At 43.9% G+C, this 19,767-nt stretch overlaps 1 protein-coding gene across 1 annotated transcript in view; it reads right to left on the reverse strand.

The window, feature by feature from the left end:
• GLI2 (GLI family zinc finger 2) overlaps positions 1-19,767 on the reverse strand; it is a 94,665-nt gene that overhangs the window by 43,385 nt on the left and 31,513 nt on the right. The gene's annotated exons all lie outside the window — the stretch shown is intronic.

Genomic DNA, 19,767 nt, shown 5'->3' on the forward strand with positions numbered 1-19,767 from the left:
TGCCTAGAATGAGCTGCCGGCCCCTGCGCTGTCTCTGCTGTACCATGCCTAGAATGAGCTGCCGGCCCCTGCACTGTCTCTGCTGTACCATGCCTGAACAAATTATTTCATATTTTCATTTATGTATCTAAAACGTTTTATACAACACAGATGGACGTTTCTGATATATGGCATCATGAGTGCCATCCTACGAATTGCATGCAATTATTTCTTATAAACATTTAGGTTGTTGGTGTAACAGTAAAATCTGAAGGAGGAATCAGCCTGTTGGCAGTGACAACAGTGTGACAGTACAACATACTGACAGACCTTCGCCTGGGGTGAGTGTCTGCCCTAAACTGTCTCTAGAATGGGTGCGCAGAGCAGAGGATGGCTTAATGGCCAGCAATCCCCCTCACGGCCATTGGGAACAGCTGCAGGGGGCAGAGGGCACCCATACTGCGTCAGTGTCATCCTGCCCCTGATCCCCAGCGCTGGTCAGTCGGGTTTGTTTTGCTTGGCAGGCCAGATTGGAATGGCGGGGAGCCAGGGCCCAGACCTGTATGGGATTCCGGAAATCTGACTCAAGGCTGAGTACAGAATGTAATGAAGAGGCCGCTCAGTACCTCGAATTTCCATTTAAAATGTAAAAAAAATGCTGCAGTCTATTTTCATAAGGTACAGATTGTGGGCCAACTTGGAGGGACATTCACATTCCTGCTGATCCATTCTATCATGAGCATGGGGGTTCTGTTGGGGTGACAACCTTCCCCAGTTATGCTCCTGGGTTGTCACCTTGTCATATGTGCCTCTTCTGGAGACTATGAAGAGCTGAACCAACACGCTGGCATGGTTCATTGTTGTCACTATCAGGAAGGGAATCTACAAAAATGACATTCAGCTCATGCTGGAACAAATACATGAAGATGATGACCAAAACGGTTAAGAAAATATGACAAAACAAAAAACTGTTGATACACAGTGCCAGGGTTGGGGTTTAGATGTACTTTAAATTTGGCCTGTCATATTGAAAGTGAGCAAAGAGGGTCCTCCAATAATAGCCTCCCCAGGTCCACTTTTTGAATAATAATAATAAAAGTATCAGCATTTCGATGTATTATTAGCTTGTTCTATCCAATCAGCAACATTGTATCACTGAGAACTCAGAGGAGATAAACTAGGACTTTATGTTCATTCTTCGCGGTCGGGATTCATCAGGCAACGCCAAAGATTCGCACTTGGCTCCATGTAAATGAGAAAAGCAGCAAATGTTGGAGTTTGCGATTCTTTGGGATAATTTCTGCCCTGAGTGAAGTTTATAGACTTCTCTCTCTCCAGGCTTCAGTATCTTCATAAAACATAATTTATACACGTTCCAGGTACTCCGCCAGGCTGAGAGCTCATAAAACCTCCAGCTAGATTTCATTTCTTCTAGTAAATAATCTTTTTCTGCATTAATCACCCGCCTGCTCCAAAAAGGCTCTGGCGGGGGTAGCCGGCTCTTAAAGGAGCCTCGGCCTGATGCTTTATCTGCCCAAGGGTTGTTTGTCTGTCTGGGCCATTCAAGGGGTTAATGCATTAAAATGAAAATGCAGCTTGAATGGAAAAAAAGGATAATAGATTCAAATTAGAAGCTGCTAAAAGGAATTCCCTACAGCAGGAGATCGGCTTATGGAGGCTACAGACAATCAGATTGGTCAAATTGGGAAATGGCCACTGACAGAAAACTCAAAAGTTGGCCAATTTTTGGAGAGGAAGAAATTGTTCAGAATGGAATTTCTTAGCTGATCAGTGTCAAATGTGCTCCTGGCGCTGGAGCACATGCATGGCGGCTATTGGCTACTAGTATAGGCATGTTTTTTGTAGCAGCACCTTCATAAACAAGCTATTCCCAAGCTTCTATTAAATTTAAAGAGTATCTATATCCAAAAATGTTATATATTGTTGCTTACCAGCCCTAAGATTTTGTGGTTGCGTTTATTTTTCGGTCTTTTCCCTCAAATTAATCTCCAAAAATGGTGGATTTCCCTAAATGAAATGGCCAAGCTGCCTTCTCCCTGTCCAATGACGGCACCATTACTAATCAATGATATGAAGATATGTTGGGGGAGCATTGGATAAGTGTTTTGGTTAATATTTAGATCTGGTTTTACTTCTCTTGGGATTCATTGGGTCTGAAAAGGAGATCCCTGGAAAGTCGCAACTAAGCTTGGTGGAGTAATGTGTGTATCAGATGTAAGTTGACAGGTCAGTCCAACAGGTAATTCATTTCAGGGGCTTTGCCAGGCTTCATCAGGGTTTGTACAGGTATGGTATTGGGTATTCAATTGAAGATTTCTCTAGCATGGATATGGCCGCAGATAATTTTGGTCTCAAAACTGGATGGGTAACCCTCCTGGGTGAGGCAGTGCCATTGGACATTGAGATCGCTGGTTGCAAGGGCTTCATTTTGGTACAGACGTTCACCTAATGTGGCTAAAAATAATCTATTGTGATCATTTTAGGTGATATTGGAACAAAAAAAGTTGTACTGATTTATGCCAAATTTATGCAGAGGTGAGGGAGATAGCAAGCTGTCACATTTTTATTGTACAGTGTTGCATAATATGCTGGCGCTATATAAATACAGTTTAATAATAATATTCATAATATTAATAAGCACAACCTCAAGACCTCGATTAGTTAAACAATAAGTGTAGTTAGTGGTCAGGAACGGCAGAACACTAAATGGAATTGTAGGTCCTAGAAGATATCAAATGATTGTCCCCAGCAATGCCAATCTAGCATCTGTATGGAGATTTACCCAAAATGTCAGAACTAGCTAGGTCCAGGTAAAACTAAATTAAAGAGGGAATATGCTGTTGTAGGTACTTCATTTTTAAATTGGATCCGTTAAGCAAACTGTATGGGCGGTAGAGCTTTATTTAGGATCAACAGCTGGTGGCATCTGACCATTTCAAGTGGGTTTTACCCAATTTAAAATAATAAATGTTTCAGCCAGATTTGCATCATAGTCTAAAAGTCTCATTTTATTTTGAATAGGAAGTGTTAGAATATTTGGCAGTGTATTTATTACTTTCTGCATCTTCCTGTCCCCGTAACAATCACAGACAAAAATAATAAACTTTTCAAATGTTTAATTTTCTCTTTACTTATAAATTTTCTTAAAGTTAATTTTTTATGTCTTTGCATTGTTCCTAAATCCAAAAGCAGCTCTGTGATTTTGATAAATAAATAGTTCACTTTTGAAAAAATAAAAAAGTTAAAACCAAGCAAAGTGTTGGGGGGGCTATGCACTCGTTTCTGGTCCGCCATAAATGGCCGCTATAGATCTTGCAGCTTGTTAGAGGCAAGTACCTACTTCAGCAAATATCAGTGACAAGAGTGCCTTGGAGAGGCTCTGAATTCACATCCCTGTAAGTGTCATCCTGATGTAGGGCAGCCTGGGGAATGCAGAGAAGCCACACGGCCCTTCCAGGCCTTCTAGCCTGTAAAGAGTTTGCTGAGACGGCACTTCAGCCCTTCCCAAGCCGAGCACCTCCGACCCCGCAATCCATCAGCAGAATGCAAACTGGAGACCAGACAAAAGGCGAGCAAACAGCCCAGACACTGGGCCACAATGTGCGCTTCCTCCCTGTGAGTGCAGAGTACACACTCCACGCTAAACACGCAAACCGCTTATTAGGCCCTAATGATGTGGATTCTATACCCTCCGAGGGGAGATTTACACACTCCGCAAACTTTATGAACCTCAGCGGTAAATAAATCGTCTTCCTTTAGCTGGCTGCATTAACCCGCCACTTCAAACCAAGCCGAATGCCGATCTGCGTCCCAAGAAGGGCCACATTGTCCTGCCTTGAGCAACGAACATCATCACTAGGATTAAATGAAATCCAATCCCCAACCGGATGACATTTTGTTTGCTCTGTGCACTGTGTATTATAAACAATTAACTTTCTGTATTTAAAAAAAAAAAAAAATCAAATTTTCACTTTATCTTTTTCCCCATCCCTGTTGATGTTGATGATCTGCAGCTCTTTCAACCAATTTTTGGCATGCATAGCTTCCAACCTAAGTTGTTCTCACCTTGTATTGACTGCTATATCAAATGCATTTATAGCCGAAACAAATGTACAGCGCTGCGTAATATGTTGGCGCTATATAAATCCTGTTTATTAACAATATTAATAATAATAACAAATACCAATGTGAGTAGGGTTACCCTCACACTGCTAGGGTTAAATGCTTGTTTTTGGGTTCCCAAAAGAGGATTTCACTTACCTCATTCCCTGCCCCCCAGAAAGCAAATTATTAATGATTCATGTTTCAGACATAAGAGGGAATATCTCCCAACTGGCCCCGATTTGGAGGGACTGTCCCTCTTCTTACCTCCCAACTGCCCCTGATTTGGAGGGACTGTCCCTCTTCTTACCTCCCAACTGCCCCGATTTGCCCCGATTTGGAGGGACTGTCCCTCTTCTTACCTCCCAACTGCCCCTGATTTGGAGGGACTGTCCCTCTTCTTACCTCCCAACTGCCCCGATTTGGAGGAACTGTCCCTCTTCTTACCTCCCAACTGCCCCGATTTGGAGGGACTGTCCCTCTTCTTACCTCCCAACTGCCCCCGATTTGGAGGGACTGTACCTCTTCATATCTCCCAACTGGCCCAGATTTGGAGGGACTGTCCCTCTTCTTACCTCCCAACCTACCCAATTTGGAGGGACTGTACCTCTTCCTACCTCCCAACTGCCCCCCGATTTGGAGGGACTGTACCTCTTCTTACCTCCCAACTGCCCCCGATTTGGAGGGACTGTCCCTCTTTCATATACAAGTCCTTTTTCCTTCTCAGTGGATCCATGTGGGAAAGGAGACAAATGGATTTCACAGCCACAACCACCTGCAGGAATCCTCCATATTGGGTTACATCATCGCTCACTAGGCACGGCCGAATGTACTTTTGTCAACCAGTTACCAAAATTTAGGAAGGCCATACTTTGTTTCCCTCAGTTGGTGATAAAGGGGTTAAAGTTCAGGGGAGGGAGGAGGGGGCTGCACTGTTATTTACTGCAAATTACCCCCCCCTTTCTCTGAGACCCCTCATTGTTCATAACCTGAGCGATTTTGCAGAGTTGGGGGGACAATGACTCCATTATATTGGCGGACATAGGCAGATTACCATGGGTCGCCGATCGCTGTAACGCGACTCCCGGGAACCCCCTGGGACTTCTCAGCAGAAAGAGACTAATGAGAAGATGATGAGTAAAGTAGGGCAAATTAATCAGCCAGAGCTCGTCCCACCAGAGTGGTTATCGGACTGCGACGTGGGATTCCAAATTAAAGGAAAACTCCATGGCACTAAAAAGAAAGGTCAATAAGGGTTTACAATATCAGGTGCCTCCCTTCTGGTGTAGGATGTGGAAGTTCCCATGCTGGAGGTTAAACCTCAATTCCCAGCCCCTGTATGGAGAATTGGGGGCATTGGCAGCAGTGGCAAGGCCAAGTCTGGCTGTGAGGTCAATACTGCCAAGCAGGGCACTGGCACAGGCAGGCCTCTGTTACTGCTACAACCTTATACCCCAGGGGTGGACATAAGGAGGTGCAAAATGTTCCGGTACATGGGGGCCCCAGACCTTACCAAAAGGGCCCCCCTTCCCAGGAAACTTGCGAAATCAGTTCTGCAGAGGGGGCACAATGTTGGCTATAACACCAACATACTCTATAGCGCAGTGCAATCAAAAATTCAAAATGGAAAAAGACAGCATTCCCAGCTAAATTTGGCCAATAGCAGCAGATTAGTCAAGAAGGAGCTGGAAAAAAAAAAGACCTGAAATTTGTCTGCCTTATGAGGCTGTGATCTGCGGCGCTGGGGAACGGAGACGCTAACGCGGCTCAGCATCTCAATAACGCCACGAAGATGTGAACAGATGTAAATCTTCAAAAGGAACAGATAAAGAGAAGTTCGTGCATACCTAAGCAGACCATTGTATAATACATCTGAGGCTGCCAGGGGTTCTGGGGAGTATGCAGATGAGAAGCTCCGCGCCAGAAGTGTGTAATAATTAAAGAGCGACACAGCGTGGTTATTCTCACTGCGATTAGTGGAAGACGTGGGAAGGCAGCTCCCGCTCTGTTCATACATGTTGCATGTCATAGATCCTATGGTGATGGGGAGGAAAAAAACATTTTTTTTTTGGAACACTACGGCATAGCATAGTGACCTTACTGTGGCCCACTATGGCTCTGAAAGCCAACCTGTGGCACCAGGGATGCAACATTGCATTAACAAAAAATATCCTCCTTGCTGAGTCTTTGGTGGGTTTTGCCAAAACTCATGTCATGGTCAACAAATGTAAGTATACTGAAAATACAATATTAATTTTGCACATGCCATGTTTCTCATGAGTCTGCGGGAGGAAAATGTACCTAATATGTGTGTTCCATTGCAGTGCAATAAAAATGGCTAAAACACATTATGAGAAAAGGGGTTCTACCAGGAAAGTGTGAAAGGGTCCTAAGGGGCTGACAGATATCGTTCCCCCATTTGATTGCCTGATTCCTATGTAAAGTCCATTGTTACGAACTTCCTATCATGGGGTGACCACATTCTGTTACTGTACCCCACTTGTGCTCAGAAGTTGTCAATCTATCAGTTTCTGAATAAAACAACAGGCAGCGGTGGAGCATATTTGGTCCACTGTGGTCATCATCAGGAAATCCCATCAATGGAGAGGACGCAAAAAGACTGCATGAGATCAGCAGCAATGTAAAAAAAATGAAAACAAATATTTTGAAAAAAATGATACACAGATCAATTTAAATGTCCTACAAGTAGGGTTCACATCTACTTTAAATATATGAGTGAGAAACCAGATCAACCTGTTGTAAAATAAATAAATAAATATATATATATATATATATATATATATATATATAAAATAAGAAGAATAAAAATGTAAATACCCAAATTTAAAGAAATATAAAATTAGAATGCAGATGTGACAACCAGAGAAAGTTGTTGGTGTCTATATATTCTGCAGTAACAGAAACAGCTGTTTAGGTTTATGACTCCTAAAACTTTAATTCTATGTAATTTGGGGTTTTTGGGCTAAAATAGGAGGCCTCTCCTGGTGTTTTATAGCTGTGCTGGTCCCTCAGGTCTATCTATCCTGTAATTTGATGAAATACGGCAGTGACATCTCCATGTTCCCTGCACTGCCTGGTATCTGCCAAAACGCAAACAGCTGACAATCTAGAGAGGCGCTGTGGAATCATTCACCAGCACAGCCCAGCGAGCTCATTAATAAAAGCCGTCTTCTGCGCCGCTCGCATATATTGTGATTTCAGGTCAGCTCTAATGAACGATCTGGATTTGAATTATGGTATTTTGAAGCTTCCGCTACCAGCGCAATGATGACAGTTATTAATATTGCTGCTGCAAAGAGAGCGTTGGGCCTGGCCGGGTCCTTACAACCCATGTAAAGCCAAAAACCAAAAATGTGATACGTTGCAGCTTGCCAGTCCTTAGATGGCGGAATTAGTCATAAAATAAAGTTACCAGGGAAGTACCAAAATCACTGCATATGTCACCCTAACTCAGTGAAGGATCTCATGTTTCCAGGTCATGGTATAGGTGTGGAACACCAGTGTTCCTCCAGAGATTGCTAGGGGTTCCTTGGGCACTTTGCACCTCTCAGGTAAGTATAAGTGACACCAATGAACTTTTTGGCTATCTGTAAGGGTGACATTCTTCCCACTGGCCAGCAATGTAAGAAGAATTCTTCCCACTGACCAGCACACTAATATTCTGTGATCTGTTGATATAGTAATCATAGGAGGGGTTCTCTGAAGACCTGAAAACTATTTGAAGAGTTCCACATGGTAAAAAGGTTGTCCTTCCATTAGCTATCCACATGATGAAATGAACCAACCATAAACTAGTCTATACATTAAACAATTATCTATTAGGTAACAACGTTTCGTATTTACAGATTGCAAGCTCCTCTGTATGAGAAGATTCCCATTAGAAATATGAATTAGAATGTAATGTGCTGCAAATATTGCACTGATCGTCAGAAAATACTCAGCAGTTGTGGGGACAGAAAAGGCTGACCGAACCTCCATTATCTGTATGGCGCAGTCCTGTCCGGGATGTCTCTGGCCCTGATGGATTGGTGGTCCCAGCTCTGCGGAGGGATTCTGTTTTTTCCGCAGACTGCCCTCAAACTTAATATGAAGTCCCGCAGGGTCGCACCTCAGCCATTGGCTTCTGAGATGGATATTCCCGGCTCTCCAGATAACGCGCAGGAAAAGCTTTAATCCCGCTGATAGTAATGAAGGAGATCCCAATCGCCCCTCCGGGCCAATATTTCCCTCCTGATTAATGACGGATCGCGGGAAACAGGCAGCTAGGGGAGAAATGAGCGACATAACAAATGGCCCAATGTCGGGCTGAAACGCGCAACTATTTATTCACCACCTAATGAAGTCATGAGCTGAAAGAAGGAAAAAATGGTTTTAAAGAGAACCTGTCAGTAGCAGTTTTTTTTTTTTCCAGACACAAAAAGTGGTTTAGATTTCCATTCAATGATCAATCAATAAAAATTGGCCTCCGGGATCAATATTTGATCGACATTTGCCTAAAAATCTATTCCAATTGTTTTCATCTAATAAACATTTTCCTCTAATTGACTGAAAGTGTTGCAGTGTTTGGTCTGCTTATTACCGGCTCAATGATTCAAATGAACGCTTTCTAATTTTGGTAAATTTTCAGAATTTTTTCCCAAAATCCTGGCGCTCATCTGTATTGCCCCCCCTTTCGATGAGGTTTTGGAAAGCTCTATAAACACATTTTTGTCTCTCTCTGCAGGCATAATAATCAGCATTTTCCTGGATCACCAATCTTCCTCTAATTGCTGAAGAATCCTAATGAAAGCTGCCATTCGCCATCTGATGACCCAAAATACGGCTGTGAGTGGACTTCCCTGGATCTGCAAAGAATTAGGAGACCACAAGAGTCTCTTCTGCTCATCAGACGCATTTTGCGGCCACAGCGGGTAATCAGATCCGTCTGTACCCAAAGCAAACACCAAACAAACTTCAAAACTCGGAACTTCAGGAACCAATTACAACGCTTGAAGAGCCGAAGCCCTTGAAACCCCTTCTGCGCTCCATGATGGCAAATGCCTTAGGCACTGATTGGGCTTCGACGGTCATACTGGGCACAACTCTGCCATATGTAATTGTATATACAAACACAGTACCACTTCTCTTGTGTCACTCCCAGTATCTGTTCATATTCTGTATGTATAGACTCTGCACAGTACCACTTCTCTTGTCCTGTACCCCAGTTGTAATTCTCAGTATCAGTTCTTATTCTGTATGTATGGACTCTGCACAGTACCACTTCTCTTGTCCTGTACCCCAGGTGTAATTCTCAGTATCAGTTCTTATTCTGTATGTATGGGCTCTGCACAGTACCACTTCTCTTGTCCTGTACCCCGGGTGTATTATTGGTTTGTGACTTGTGATATTTGTCTGTTTACAATCCTTGGTGCGGAGACATTCCCGGTGAGTGCAGATTGGGGTTACGCTGAGTGACAGGCCATTACGGGGCTTCCAGACAGAGCTTCAGGTACAGCCGCCCGGCCGCGCCCTCTGCTACGAGACTCTCTGGCGTCTCGTCTACCTGCACTCCTAATACCCGGGGCCACGGGGATTAAAGGTGAAAATAAAAGAAATCTCAGCTTCCTTCCTGGGTTTTGCAGCAACTTCATCCCTAAAACTGCCCCGAGCCTTCAGCAACCAAGGGGTTAATTTAAGAAATGGAAGGGGCTATTTAAAGGGTAAAGGGGCAGAATGATCCTTGAAACTATAAAGCTGGACATTAAACCGTTACAGCAACACAATCTCCAAGTTCTTGAGCTCTTAGGAAGCTCCTAGATTTCAATGTGCTGGGTAGTGTCCCCAAATGTGGCCCTAATCTATCGTCAGAACTCCCCCAACACATGAGGTCACGGCCGGTCCCACAACTCAAACAACAAGGACACAAGCATACGGAAAGGATTCTTTCTTGTAACAGCTGTTAAAACTTGGAACAGTCCTTTGCAGGAGCTTGTGTCCCCTGACCCAACAGATCCAGGCCGGATGTGTTACCAAACATACAAAACATAAACAGCTGCTCCTATTTATAAGAAAAAACATTGTAACAACGCTGATCCTAGGGGATGGGGAAGGATTTTTGTTTTCCCTGTCAAAGCAAATTGGAGAAGGCATCTAAGGTTTTTTTTTGTTTGTTTTTGGTGGTCCGGTCCCTACAGGGATTCAGCACTCAGAGTTCAGGAATGTGTCAGGATATGGCACAAACTGTGAAATTAGGGAAGGGGGGCTAATAAAACTTTTTTCTTTGACAATTTTCTTTTTGGCATTATAATCTCTGAATTTGATTTTTTTTATTTTCCTGACCATCAAGGATGCAGAGGAGGATGTCGCCTGCTGACGTGGAAACTTGTGTGTGGGCTGAGAGCGGTTTTGGAGGCTCAGCCAAAAAAACGAGTAATCTCTCCTTTAGGAAATTTGAAAAGTATGCGCCTGCATCAAAAAAAAAAAAAAGCTGAGGCTGAAATGCCATTTCCCTCTCCGACATGTTATCTCATGCAGCCCCTAAGTGCTCGCCCTGGCAGCGGCCCTGCGGCCTAATGCACAGCGCTGGAATACCTGTGGTATTAGAGAGCTGCCGGAGTTCTCATTTATCAGATGTTGCTTAACGAACGGATAAAGAGCGGCACATCCGGCAAGACGGCTGAGGGACAACGCACCAAATTAGGGCAGAAACCTGGAGGGGGACTTAAAGCGGAACGGTCAGTGAAAAAAAAAAAAAAAATCACACTTACCTTTACAGGCTAAAAGGTGGCCCTGCCTGTCCTGTCTTCCTTCTTCTTTCCCTTGTCCATTTGCAGTTTGCAGCATTTTTTTTTTTTTACGAGATTTAGTAATGCTTTTCCAGGAAAATGTAAAAAAAAGTTCCGATCACACTGCGCACTTTTACATTAGAGAGAAGCTCCTTCAGCGTATGCTCAAAACTGAGCATGCGCAGAAGGAGCAGCCTGCAGCCACCTGGCATATGTGATGTATGTATCCCAGGAGGTCGCAGATTTTGCATTCAGTCTTCACTGAATGCCCTTAATATAATGTTAATGTGGCGACAGGTCCACTTTAAGAAACACTTGGGATTCATCTACAACACTTTAGTTTCATACTAGAACCTCAAGTCATGTGACAAGAAACATTAAATAAAGCCTGATAAATAAACAGCTGCAATTTATTGTAGGGAATACACAATAAAATGGAACTCCAACCACAAGTTAAATACATTTCTCAACAGCTGCAAAGGATATAAATCCTCTTTGTGTGCATCATTTGTAAAACCCAGATATTACTTTGTGAAGTCATTGTGACATCACTGTGCAGTGAAGTGGGAGGGGCCAGGCTGCCTGCAGAAAACTACAGGAGGGGGCGGAGACAAGACCAGTCATCCTGCACCAGGAGAGAGAGCAGCAGTGACTGGTCTGTATTACCGGAAGCTTAACATAAATTTACCTAGGTCGCAGTCTGAGCTCTTTTTGATGCAAGACGAAACAGCAAGCATACAAAATATTTTCCTGATGATGTTTTCAAGGCCTCCCTCTTTCCTGCCTGATTGTCCAAAAATTGGATGAAATGTTCAGTTAGGTACATCTATACCATACAATCTGAATGCTGGAATTTGTAGTGCCAGATTTTAACATTTTCTCACCCCCAGAATTTGTTTTTGATATTTTAGACTCGCAGCCACAATTTATCCACAAAAATTCCCCCAATTTAGCGGCACTCAGATTGGGAGTGTTGTTGCGTTTGTCATGTTTACTCATCTGCAGGCGATTACCTCCGCTCCGTCCTTTTACTTCCCTGTCTGCGATTATTAATTTGTCACCATTGCCCGTCCTCAGGCGAAACACGACAAATGCAGATTTGTAATTTGTTATTTACACGCAGAAAGTCCCATTTACAAGCATGTATGTGGCGTGCACGGCGCGTGTTACCGTGCACCGTATCTGGATGAACAATCTGGGCTGCTAATAGAACCATTTATCAGGGGAGCTGCAATTTATTCTCGGTGTCACTCAGCTATCGGAGACACCGCAACAAGTCCTCGTATAATGTAAAGAGGACCTGTCTACAGGAATACATTCCTGACAAGTCACTAAACACAGCAACAGGAAAAGAAAAGCTTCACCTTCACCAGTCAGTGACTTTGCCTGGGCTGGGATGATGTCATCAGTCTGCTGCAGGCAGGAGAAAGCATGTTCTAAGTCTCCTCTCCTCCAGTGATCAGACTGCAACATTGTAACTGCTAGACACAATCAGGTCAGTGACCTTACTTTTCTCCCACACAGCTTGGTCCCTGACTTGCTGCCAGCCTGCTGAATGGACAGTGAATTAGAAGCAGCACTGTGATGTTGTTAGACTAACAGCACAGTGCAAAGCTATAGAATGCAGCCCAGGGATTGGTTTATAAAACAGGGAATCAGACATTCCCTAAAACACCAGGAATCTTCCAGATCAGCGTGTTTTAATGGCGGGGGGTAGATTCCCTGGGAATGTTTGGGGAAGTGTCAGGTTCCCTGTTTTATAAAAAAGATCCCATAGTCTGGGTGTTGCATTGCTTTAGTGACAGGAATCCAATACCGATGGAAATTCAGATACTTTTATGCCATTTCGGACCTCTGAGTTCACCACAGCTCAACCGTGGTCCTAACTGCTCCTATTCAAGTGAATGGGAGTGGTCGGGAACCATTTCTTGCATGTAAATTGCAAGTTGCTGCCACTTTCTTTCGGCTGCACAGTTGCTATTAAAAAATTTGGCTTAACTACAGCCAGGTTCAAACCTGGTTACCTGCAGTGGAGTTTGCTGAGCACCTGGGAGCCGTTACCTGTGTGGTTTTGCACCGCATTAGCGTTGAATGACTTTTATTGTACATAGGTCGGGTACGCTGTATTTTTTTTTCCCCCATTAAAGATTGAACATTCCATGCATCATGCATTAGACGGTCGCAGAATCCCAGCACATCCAAGCAGCGCGGTGACACGGATCCATCATTCCCATCCCAACCTTTCCCTCCGGGGTTCTATTTTGGAGGAGGGGGGGGGGGGGGGGTTTATGGCCGGCGGCAGTAAAACAAACGATCTCTTAATCTTCTTGTGGATAAAATGGCTTTTTCATTGCTTCCAACTTCTGAAGAATTAAGCTTTGCCGAGCCTCAGCCGCCTTTCAGGGGGAATAATCCTGATAATCTCTCCCTAAAGCCCCAGCGACTCGAGAGGGTATTTATCCCACCGCCTGCTCCTACTGGACCCAGCGAGATCGTGTCAAGAACCCCAGGGACGGACCCGGCTGCCACATTGTTCCCGATCATCACTCACATTTCAAGTTTTCTAATTCAAAAAATAAATCAATAATAAAGAATTTAAATTCATGAATAAACTCCTGATATAATATACAGCAACAGGATCATTTCAACTCCACCTTTTTATCATTTAAAAGTCATCCATGAACTCCAATCAGTGACTTCGCCTAGGCTGAGATGATGTCATCAGTCTGCTGCATGCAGGAGGAAGCATTTCCTCAGTCTCCCCGCGATCAGACTGCAACATTGTAACTCTGTATCCAGGTGAGAGGCTGATGTGTAATGAGAAGAGCCAGGATTTGCAGGATTGTGTCACTCACCTAGTGTCCAGGATGTAGATAGTGACCCCAGGTGATGGCTGAACAAAAATGGCTCTGTGCTCTTGGAGACAGAGGCAGATGAAGGCATTGCCAGGGGTCATGTGATCTCTGTATATATATATATATATATATATTTATTTACAGTACAGATATCTAATGGGCTACACTTGATGAGGGTGTTCCAAGGTCCTGTTTTTGGGATTTCCTCTCACTTCCTGTCCTAAACCAACCTGCAACAGGAAGTGAGAGTAAAATCTTCACATGTGGGGAATTTGACCACTTCCCGTTCTGATGACAACTGGTAATTTCCAAAATCCAATACACACCACCTTCTGTCCCGGTGACAACCCTCTCTGGAAGGGTAAATCTACCCAGCAAGGGCAGCAATAAAAACCTGACAGGTTCCAACAATCTCCTATTTTGTCTAATATAAAATTGAATGGTTGTTCAGCAATGCAATGAATTTTTCCCTAACCTAAATATAAAAAGGAAAACAAGTTATTGGATATTTGCCGCAGGAATTGCGCCGTCCTCCAGCAGAAAGCGCGATCTGTTGATGTTGGGGGCTGGGGGGGATCGGGATGCGGCTAGCGGTGGCCCTGATCACAAACGGTGCGGTTGGAGTCGGAGCTCCCCGTGGATGAGGCTCGGCCCTGATGTTTACGAAGGCTGCAGGAATGTGCGGTTCCATTCAGCCTCCACTTTGAGGTCTCCTCCTCCACATTCTGCTCCCTCGGCCTCTCCTGGGCTTTACACAAGAACATTGCTGGCCTTGCATTAGCTGGAAATAAATTGGCAAACACACCGGACGTCTGCCCGATCCACGCCGGGGCCCCGGAGAAACATCAGAGCGGCAGATCCCCCCAGGGGCCCCGATCTTTAGGCAGCTTGTGTGCATTTGTAAAAAATATACAAAAAGCTATCACATTGTTTATACAACAAATTGCTTCCCCTTCAATGTGTTAAAGCTGTTTAGCCCCCCCCCCAACATGGTTATGATATTTGTAAATAAAGTTTTTCTGTTTTCATTATTTTAGATCCAATTACATTATTTCTGGGTCTCTGTGCTTCTCTATGCAACGCAGGCAGACCATAGCTGGTGGGAGGGGCCAGCGGAGTGCTGTACACCTTTCCAGCCAGCCTCTGTACTACTCAACTCTAAAGTAAGCAGTGGGCTGGCTTATGGGAGGAGCTATGCAAATGTTTACTGTAGAGAGTAAAGGCCAATCAGGTGGAGTGGGTGTTCCGTGTAAGGTTATATTTGCATATTGACCAAATGTAGTGCTGAAACTCTTTGAAATCCATTGAATAAAAGGGGTGGGTCAGTCAGGCTGAGGAGGGAGGGGCTAGATTATGCTGGACCTCCTCTAGCCAGGAAATGAGGCGGAGCCTTATCAGACTTGCTGCAGCTTTTAATGAACATTGTGAGAGGCTTGCAGTGTGCAGTGAAATCAGAGTAAGCAATTTCATTTGATGCATTGTACTAGTTGTGCCACACCCCCACCAACTCATTTTTGTACAGCACCACGGAACATAGTGGCGCTACACCAAGTGCAAGTGAAAGCCTGATTGACACAAAAGGTGACACAAAGAAGAATAAAATAATACAGCAGGGTGGGTGGAGCTTATTTTGGTATTTTGATCCCGCCAGCCCCCTGCGATGCCCCTCCATGTCTGGGACACTCAATGATTTGAGGCCAGGGCTGTGATAGACATCTGAGAAAAACAGGGAATTCCATTACAAGAAATTCTTCAAATTCTTCTGCTTTTAGGGGGCTCCGGCCTCTCTGGCTCCTTTGTTTTAATAGTAAACCACAAAGGTCAAATTCCTCCCGCTGCTGAGGAACTACAATTCCCAGCGATACACGCCCGGACATGCTGAGATCTGTAGTTGAGCAATGGCTACAAGGGGGGAATTGATCATTCATATCCAGCCCATGGGTTATTTTTCTGTCCATACCATCCTGAGATTTACACAGTTCTGCCACATACCAGGAGAGTTGCAGCACTTACAGGTCTGAGACTGGACTGGGAAAAGAGAAGCAGCAGACTGATGAGCTCATCTCCGCCCTCTCCTCCATGTTAGCACATGAGCTTAAAGTAAAGATTATGGATGAAGGGTAGGGGTCCTAAAGGACAACAATTCCGCCCTTGTCAATATTTTTACCACTACATTGAAGATGAAATCTTCATTGTTCAAGTGGACCTGGGTCCTCTGCTTTACTGTGCAGTATAGTGATTGTGCTTTACCCATTCTTCAACATGTGGGGAGTGGTTTTATCTCAGCAGGAACAATAGTAACCAACAGGAGGGGAAAATCACAAATTAGAATATAGAAACCAGAATCTTGCAAATATGAGACAGCAAGCACGCTGTCACAATTGCCACACAAATGTAGTAAAAAGTTTGCTCTCCATGTGGACAGAGGGATGGCGGGCAGCGTGTGTCAGCCATGGGGTTGTGCTCGCCCCATCTCACAGGAACCGTCTAATTGTTTGCAGGTTGAACAGAAGCAGCAGCTGTCCATCCGGATTCTCCTAATTTTAGACCTGTCAGAAATAGCCGCTTGTGGGTGACACGTGTCCCGGCCGGGTCAGAGGCTGCAAAACCTCTGGGACGCTCTGATGTCATCATGCCCCAGCGCAGCACATGGGATAAAGAGAACCTGTCACTTCAACAGGAAATTAAAATGCTGCAGTCTGAGCACATCGAGGTTCTGGCGCTTTTTTAGGGATCGGCAAAACAAGGTCTAGGCTGTGTAACGGTTGCCTTTTTTTAAATGACAGGTTCCCTTTAAAAGCAGCAGTGACTTGGGCCAGCAGTAATGGAGCTGGGTTCAGTCCCCAGCAGGGACAACGTCTGCTTGGAGTTTGTATGTTCTCCCTATGTCTGATTGGTTTTCCCATAATGTCTAAATTCTGCTCTGGGGTTTGGTTGCTCAGGATCAATTCTGTAATCCAAGCCAATCAAATGGCATTCGCAGAGGAAACGCATTTGTTATTGATTCGCCAACGACGCCTTCCCCATGTTCATTCTACACGGTAATATATTGGTGCCAAAATCCATTTATTATATACAGCCCTGCGTAATATGTTGGTGCTATATAAATCCTGTTTATTATTATTAATAATAATAATCATTTATTATCATTAGAAGGGCTAGCAGTGGATCTACCCATGGGTACCCAGCGTTACAGAAGTGGCAATGAGGCCAGATAGCCATGGGCTGATATTTTACTTCTGATTGGCTTACGATCCGATCAGTAAAATATAATTCCAATAGATCCTTACCTAATTATTTTTCATTCCTGAGAACCATCATTGCCTGCTCAGCTGTCTCCAAAAACTTCAATGGGAATGCTAACCAAACGTCCTCCAAGCTGTTTTTCAAAGGCTGGTTCACATTGGCAGTAAATAAGGGTGGCATTTACCACTTCTGGGCCCCCACTGCGAACTACTAGAGCCCCTAAGAGGTAACAGACAGCAACCCCCAGGCTTTTCCAGGCATTTACAAAGCAATTGAAATTGGATACTCATTTGCAATAAATGCACAGAAATTCCTATATGTTACACTATGGAGACTTGTGGAATTTCTTGTACCGTCTGGCAGGATTGCTGGCATCACAAAACTAGCTGAACAGAATGCCAAATGTATTTCACTGCTTGCATGGGTGCAGCTGGAAATATACAGGAGGGGCACAAAAAAAATATAGGGAGGGCAGAAAACCAAAAAATTATGGCACCCAGGATGCTGAAAATCAGAAATATTTGGCAGCCATTCAGAGGGACGTTAGCTGCTTCCATTGCACACATTTTACAAATTTCCCTGTGGAAGGAGCGGCGAACATAAAATCTAATTGCAGGAAAGTTGAACACAAAAGCTTCATCTCCCTGCTGGTCACTGTGAGTTATTTATTAGGAATCCTTTAAGGGCTTTTTAAGGCTGATTAGAGATTTCTTTCATCATGTGTCTGCTCCATCTTCAAACACTGGAAGTTCTCAGCTCACTAAGATCTTTACTTACATTATTCATCCAACAGGCGAGATAAGAGCGCAGAGCAAGGGGGGAGGGGACTGGGGGTCCAGGGACCCCAAGAGGACTCAGAACCCCCCAGAACTCCGGGGAAGAAGGACCTACATTCCGGATCACACAAGGAAAGCCGGCATAATACATTTTAGAAAGGGAAAAATATTTTATATTTAGTGAGCAACTTTTTATTCCTTTTACAGAAAAATATTTTTACATAGATGGAACAATCAATAATTAATTGATAGATCTATAGCAGAAATTCTTAGTCAAGGTTCCTCCAGAGGTTGCTGGGGGTTCATTGAACAATGAGCAGTTTGCACCTCTCAGGTCACCTAAGTGTTACCAAGGAATTTTTTGGCTATCTGTAAGGGTGACATTCTTCCCATTGGCCAGCAATGTTAGAGGAATTCTTCCCACTGACACCACACTAATATACTGTGATATAGTAATTATAGAAAGGGTTCCTTGAAATCTCAAAATCAGCACACTTCCAATAATTATCGTTGGTAAACGAAAGACCAATGATCCTGCACAATATCTTTGAGCAATCGTATAGCACTGATCCTGTACATGCAGATAAGCGGACCAATAAAGAGGACCTGTCATATGAATGATAAGGAATGATGACAGGCCATATTTATTATTCATATGACAGGTCCTCTTTATTAGTAATAGATATTTATATATATATATATATATATATATATATATATATATATATATATATATATATATATATATATATATATATATACACACACGAACACAATACAGTGAAGCACCTGTACAGGTGCTCAGAGCATGCACGATCACTGAACGACCGTACACACGATAGATGGTGAACGATCCTCGTCCAATCAGATCTGCCGTGTCGGTCATTCATTTCCAATGACTATCCTCGTATCCAACGATTTTTGGCCAATCGGTCGTGTGTACGCAGCTTAAGGGTGAGGTCCCACTGTGCCAGGTCATTTTGCATTGCTACAATGTAACATAATTGGAGCACATGGGACTGTTCTGACCAGTGAGATCATTTCTACTTCCAACACTATATCACATTTCATCATTTTAAAGCAAGGTCACGTCTGAATGGTTGCTATAGGTTGCTGCACCTCCAAAATATTTTGATAGGCCTCCAGCATTGCTGCATTGGCCTGCGCAGCGATTGGTAACCAGCCCCATCCCCAGAATCCTTTGCACCTTAGCTCTGGTCTTTATCAGAATGCAGAATCTGGGAATTGTCTCCTTTAATCAGCTGGACAGCTACATCTTGGAAGACACAAACTTCTCTTTTAAGCCAAACAAATGGTCAGATTTCCATCTCCTGAGCTGGAGCAGAGACACCAGAAGAATTGTGGGAAATCAGAGGAATGGGGGTAGGAGAAGGAGGTGGAGGGGGGTGCAAGTCCTGGAAATCATCAATTAGGAGGGTCCCTTCAGCAATGGACTCTAAACTTTAACAGCCTGTGTACAATCACACCTTGGCATCTGTCACAGAGGTAATTAAATCCCCAGAACTGCGCCCCCCTGCCGATTTCAAAGCCATTCCACCCTCCCCTTCCAACCCAGCATGAAACACTGACTGTGCGGATCAATAAAAACTCTGCTGCCGCACCCAGAAAAAAGTGTTAAATCCTTCAGTTCCTTCACATCAGGTTTAAATCACCAGCAACAAATGGTCTGGCCTAGTAGAATCAAAGCAGAGCAGCAAGATTGTTTTTTTATTTGGAAGTAGAAAAGTTACTTTTTAGGTTGTTGATAAACTTTGAGTTTTAAGAGTCCAATGGGATAAAATTTCAAAAATAGCAAAAAATTTGAACGCAGGAGCAGAACCACTGCCAACTTTATGCTGGACGATCCAATCAGTATTCAGTCGTTGCAAATTCCCAAACCAGGGGCACCTATGTATGTTATTGTACCCATGGGGTGGCACTCTGCATGGCACTTTTGCCTTTGTAGCATCTAATGTCCCTACCTCATATGTTATTACCACAGTT

Source organism: Pyxicephalus adspersus, chromosome 7, assembly GCF_032062135.1.
Source record: "Pyxicephalus adspersus chromosome 7, UCB_Pads_2.0, whole genome shotgun sequence".
Taxonomy (NCBI): Eukaryota; Metazoa; Chordata; class Amphibia; order Anura; family Pyxicephalidae; genus Pyxicephalus; species Pyxicephalus adspersus.